The sequence below is a fragment of the Trichechus manatus genome, unplaced genomic scaffold, assembly GCF_000243295.1.
Source record: "Trichechus manatus latirostris isolate Lorelei unplaced genomic scaffold, TriManLat1.0 scaffold00009, whole genome shotgun sequence".
Classification (NCBI taxonomy): Eukaryota; Metazoa; Chordata; class Mammalia; order Sirenia; family Trichechidae; genus Trichechus; species Trichechus manatus.
Window position 1 is genome coordinate 33211882 of NW_004443945.1, and position 6000 is coordinate 33217881.

Here is a 6000-nt window from a genome sequence, read left to right on the forward strand (position 1 = left end):
CGGAAGCGGACTGCCACATCTTTCTCCTGTGGAGCAGCTGGTAGGTTTGAGCTACTGACCTTTTGTTTAGCAGCCAAGCACTTAACCACTGCACCACCCGGGCTCCTTGTAGTCATATCTAGCTTACCGCTATTGCAAGGCACTTTGCTAAGTGTTTCACCAACATGATCTTATTCAATCCTCATAACAACACTGCAATACAGGAGGTATTTTATCTCCATTTTACAAATGCAGAAATAGGCCCTAAAAGATTAAGCAATCCACCCAAGGATACAACTAAGAAAACTGAAAGCATAAATTTGAAACCTAGACATCCGTTCTATCCCAAAGAATAATGTTCTTTACATTAAGCCATGTCTGTGCCCTGAAATTATACACACCTGAATTTCAACTCTAATGCTACCAAACTCTAACAGTACAAAACAGACAACAATACTACTTAAATCTGAAGTTGGGAACATTAAATAAACTAACTTATATAAATTGTCCAGCAAAGTGTTTGTGGGACACAGTAATCAATAATTGCTATGTTCGAGCCACCATTTCCTCTATTTGATAATCTGTGATAAGAGGCAGCTATGAAAAAATAACCAAGGATAAACAAAAACTGCAGACATCATTAAGCACAATGTTAATGGTCAGTTTCCCAGGGGTTCTGGCACCACAAAATGAATGTAACCGCACATCCTCCATGCCCACTGTGTTGTTGTTAGATACTGTGAAGTTGATTTCAACTCACAGCAACCCTATGTGTCTCAGTCATCTAGTGCTGCTATAACAGAAATACCACAAGAGGATGGCTTTAACAAAGGGAAGTTTATTCTCTCACAGTCCAGAAGGCTAGAAGTCCGAATTCAGGGCCCCTGCTCCGGAGGAAGGCTTTCTCTGCCAGCTCTGGAGGAAGGTCCTTGTGATGCATCAGTCTTCCCTTGGTCTGGAAGCTTCACTGCACAGGGACCCCGGGTCCAAAGGACCCGCTCTGCTCCCGGCACTGCTTTCTTGGTGAGGTGCCCCCTCTCTGGTGACTTGTCTTTCCTTTTTATCTTTTGAGAGATAAAAGGTGGTGTAGGCCACACCCCAGTGAAACTCCCTTTACACTGGATCAGGGATGTGACCTAGGTAAGGGTGTTATAATCACACCCTAATCCTCTTTAACATAAAATTACAATCACAAAATGGAGGACAACCACCCAATACTGGGAATCATGGCCCAGCCAAATTGATACACACATTTTTGGGGGGATACAATTCAATTCATGACACCATGTGACACAGTAGACCTTCCCCACAGGGTTCTCTAAGCTGGTAGTGCAGTGGTTAAGCACGCAGTGGCTAACCAAAAGGTTGATGGTTCAAATCCACCAGCTGCTCCATGGGAGAAAATGTGGCAGTCTGCTTCCCTAAGAATCACAACCTTGGAAACCCTCGGGGGGCAGTTTTACTCTGTCCTATAGAGTTGCTATGAGTGAGAATTGACTCAGTTGCAATGGGTTTGGGTTTTTTGGTAATCTTTACGGGAGCAGATTGCCAGGTCTTTCTCTTTCGGAGCCAGTGGGTGAGCTTGAACCACCAACTTTTAACCAAGCACTTAACCGTTGCGCCAGTAGGGCCCCTACGCCCTTTGTAGTGAACTCAAAACACCAGACAGAAGAAATAGGTACCGGTAGGATATGCCTTCTTCACGACCTCCTTGTTATACTCCGAAATCAGAAGTCCTCTTCTCACCCCACCTGGCAGCTTCTCCTGGAACCCTCGGCTGCTCTGAAGCGCGCCCCGTTCCTCTACGCATTCGCTTCCCCAGAGTGTGCGCGGTGACCCCCGTTCCTCTCCCCGACAGGCACTGCGGCAATTGCGGGGCATGTCACCCTTCTCCCACCCGTAGGCCCTACCCTCCCCGCCCCGGGACGCCGGCGGATCCTGGGCACCGCCCGCCAGGTGCGCGAGCGCCAGGCCCGGGCAACCACAGGCGACCCCGTCCTGAGCCCCGAGACGCGGCTCCTCTGGAAGGCGTCGGCCCAGCCCCGGGCCTTGCGAGGCCGCTGACCTCGCCAGCAACAGCTCGGGAGCAGCCCCGGCCACGCCGAGCCCAGGGTGTCTGTCCAGCACCAGGGCCTGGCGGGCCCAGCCGCGGAGGCTGCGGGCCCAGATTCTCCCGGCCGGTACTCTCCTCCGAGCCCCGCGCCCCCACGTCTGCGTTTCTTCCTCCCCCAGGGGGCTCAGTGCGTGGAGGCCCGCACTCACTTCCCGGTCCCAGGGGTGGAGGTCGGGCGATGGCAGAGACGAGGTGGCAGCGTCCGTAGGGTCACCAAGGTCGCCCAGGATTCACAGGAACCCGGGACCCGACAGACTGAGGGCAGGGCGAAGGCGCGCCCCGCCCACTCGACGGCCGCGCGCGCGGCCCCGCCCACCCCTGCCGCAGCCTAGTGGGTGCAGGCCTAGTAGTCTTTGCTGCGTTTGTGCTGCTGTGTGCAGGCTGATACTTCAGGCTGCTCAGGAGATCACCCGCTTACCGAAAGTCCAAAAATGACTTTAAGCATGAAAGTAAATTGGTGCACAATAACAAATTCCAGAAGGATTAGAGAATTAAGATATTTGAGAAAATCACTATCAGAGCCGGGAAATACTCCAGTACGTAAGTAATGAAACCATTAACCAGACTATTTAGAGCGCTTTCCATGTGCATACTCCAGGATCATTTTACATCCTTAATTTCGTTTAATCTTCCCAACAGTTTTGTGACGTACGTAGTGCCACTTTCCCAGTTTCGCAAATGAGAAAACTGCTCTTGAGTAATTCGAGATTTGGTAGCTAAGTACTGTAATTGGCCTATTTGCCAAAAGTCACAGATTCTCCTGAGTAAACTAACCCCAAAGCACGACTCTTGACCGATACTGGATGCTTCCTGCAACTAGACAAGCCACTGTGGAAAATATCACTACATTTGACTGCTTGAAAATTTAGAATTTCTACCCCAAGAAAAGCATGAATGAAATCACTAGGCAAACACATTGGAAAAAATATTGGCCACAAACCCGACAGGTAAAAGGTTAGTATCTTAAGTTCACTCAAACTGATAGGAAAAAACACTCAATAGGAAAATGAGCAAAAGATAGTTTTGTTTTGTGTTTTTAATTACAAGAAGAAATGGAAAATGAAACAGATGAAGAAATGTATACTTCCATAAGTAAAAACTTTACTCCTAATTCAAAAAATGTAAACTAAATATTTTTAAAACCATATCAGTGCAAGTGAGGATTCATTCATTTATCATTCAGCAAATATATCCTGAGTGCCTACTATGTGTCAAGCCCTGTTCCAGACTTGTGATAAAGCAGCGAGCAAGACAGACAGGAGCTTCTGTCCTAGAGAGGGAACAAATAATAAGTTTTAAAAACAAAGAAGTTCATTTCAGAGAGCCATAAGCGCTATGAGGAAAATAATACAGGGTAATGGGATAGGGAGGGACTTGAAGATAATGGGAGCTTACTTACAATGGGGATCAGAGGCTCTTTAGGTGGTAGTATTTGAGCTGAGACCAGAAAAATAAGAAGGAGCCGGTCATGCAAAGATCTGGGATCAGAGGAATGATAGCGAGGGCAAAAGCAGGAACAAACGGTAGCAAGTTACAGGCACAGAAACAAGGCCGTTGTGGCTGGAGCTAGTGGAGAAGGGGGAAGAGAGGGAAAAAAGTGCCTTATTTTTCTTTTTACTAAAGATTGTTCGTTTTATTTTTGTTTCTGTTCTTACACTTAAGTGAAGATCCTCAGACAACACTAAATTAACTGCAAGTTTCCAAACTTTCAGAATACATAGTTTCCACACCTAACCTCCCTGACTTATAGCACCCTTAAAATAAGGAGGGAGTAGAGACAAAGGGATGGTCTTGCACTTTTAGTACCCAATAAGCAACTTTTTACTTGATTACATAATGCCATGGCTATTCCACGTGCTTACTCATATTCCTCAACTAGAGTCTAAATTACACTATACTTTTGTTCTTATTCATTCACCCATTTAGTCAGCATCTACTGAATGCGGATGAATCACGCATAACAAGGTTCTAGAAATAGATAATAACAATAATAAGAGACTTGACTATGGGATATAAAATAATACTCATGAAGAGTGTGCTTCTTAGCTCAAGTAGATACATGAGACTGAATAGGCAGTTCTGTCGGGAGGTGAGATGAGAAGGCAGAGAGGGTCAGGAGCTGGTTGAATGGACACGGGTAATCAGGGTGGAAAGGAGGAGTGTGCTGTCACAGTGTACAGAGAGCAGTTAGGGTCACATGACAATGTCTGTATAAATTTTTGTCTGAAAGTCTAACTTGAAATGTAAACTTTCACTTAAACTACAACAATATAAATAATAATATGGGATCAACACCTGGTAGAGATTTAAATGTTTGTTAAAATGGATGAGCTATTCACAAGATATTTTCCTCTACCTCTGGTTGTTCCTTTTTTTTTTTTTTTTCCTCCTTTGCTTTTTGTTCTTCCATCCCCAGTCTTTAAACGCTGGAGTGCCCCAGGGCTTAGCTCCTGGCCCTCTTTGTCTTCACTCACACCCTTGGTTACCTCATCTAGTCTTATGGCTTTGGGCTTTAAATTCCATCTATATGCTGAAGGCTACCAAACTTTCCATACCTTTCCCCTGAAACTCCTAGATTCCAACTACCTACTCCATACTTGGAACCCTGGTGGTATAGTGGTTAAGTGCTACCACTGCTCACCAAAAGGTGGGCAGTTCACATCCGTCAGGTGTTCCTTGGAAACTCTATGGGGCAGTTCTAATCTGTCCTATAGGGGACTATAAGTCAGAATCGACTCGACAGTAACAGGTTTGGTTTGTTTGTTTTTCAGTTTTACTCCATACCTGGAGGTTGTATTAGTTACCTATTGCCCTGTAACAAATGACTCCAAATATAGTGGCTTAAACAACAATAGTCATTTATTACTTTTCATAGTTTCGTGGTTCAGGAATTTGGGAATGGCTCACCTGGGCGATTCTGGCTCTTTGACTCCCATGAATTTGCAGTCAGGTGTTAGCCAGGCCCACAATCATCATGGAACCCTGTTGACATAAACGGTTAAGCCCTTTGCTGCTAACTGAAAGGCTGGCAGTTTGAACTTCTACTCTGTCACACATGGGGGCACTATGAGTAAGAATCAACTCAGTGACACCTAACAACAACAACAGTCATATGGCAGCTTAACTGGGGTTGGAGGATCTACGTCCAAGGTGACTCAGTAGCATGATTGGCAAAGTGATGCTGTTTGTTGGTGAGAGACCTCAGTTCCTCTCCATATGAATCTCTCCACAGGGCTGCTTGTGGGTCCTTGCTGCATGGCTGCTAGCTTCCCCCAGAGCAAACAATCCAGGAGACTAAGGCAGAAGCGTCAATGACTTTTATAACTTAGCCTCAGAAGTCACACGCATCACTTTAGCAGTATACCATTGGTCAAACATTCTAGCCTTAATTTAGTGTCGGAGGGAACTCCATGAGGGGGTAAATACCAGGAGGCAAGGATCACTGGGGTCCATCTTGGAGGCTGGCTACCACAGATGTCTAATAAGCATTTCAAATATAATATATACAAACATAAGCTCCTGCTCTTTCTCCTTAAACACGAGCTTCTAATCTTCCCACAAAGCAGTTCCTCCCACAGTCTTCCCTATCTCCATTAATGGCAAAGCAATCTTCCAGTTGCTTGGGCTAAAAAATACTTGGAGTCATCTTTGACTCTTTCCTCTCACCCCATAACGGGTCTAGTCTGCCAGCAAATTCTGTCAACTCCTTTGGTGAGTGGCATCTGGGGTCTTAAAAGCTACCGAGCAGCCATCTAAGATGCATCAATTGATCCCAACCCACCTGGCGCAAAGGAAAATGAAGAACACCAAAGACACAAGGAAAGTATTAGCCCAAGAGACAGAAAGGACCACATAAACCAGAGACTTCATCAGCCTGGGACCAGAAGAACTAGATGGTGCCCAGATAC

The 6000-nt window shown here is 45.9% G+C and overlaps 1 protein-coding gene across 3 annotated transcripts in view; it reads right to left on the minus strand.

Annotated features, from left to right (window-relative positions):
* Positions 1–2348, minus strand: part of CPNE3 (copine 3) — a 93718-nt gene extending 91370 nt beyond the window's left edge. For 2 of the 3 annotated variants that reach the window (XR_002823089.1, XM_004370791.2), the window contains exon 1: positions 2242–2348. The gene's annotated coding sequence lies outside the window, so the exon portion shown is untranslated. Of the gene's footprint in view, positions 1–1661; positions 1841–2241 lie in introns of all 3 variants that reach the window. The other variant, XM_023726097.1, reaches the window with a different exon arrangement.
* Between the last annotated feature and the right edge of the window lie 3652 nt (positions 2349–6000).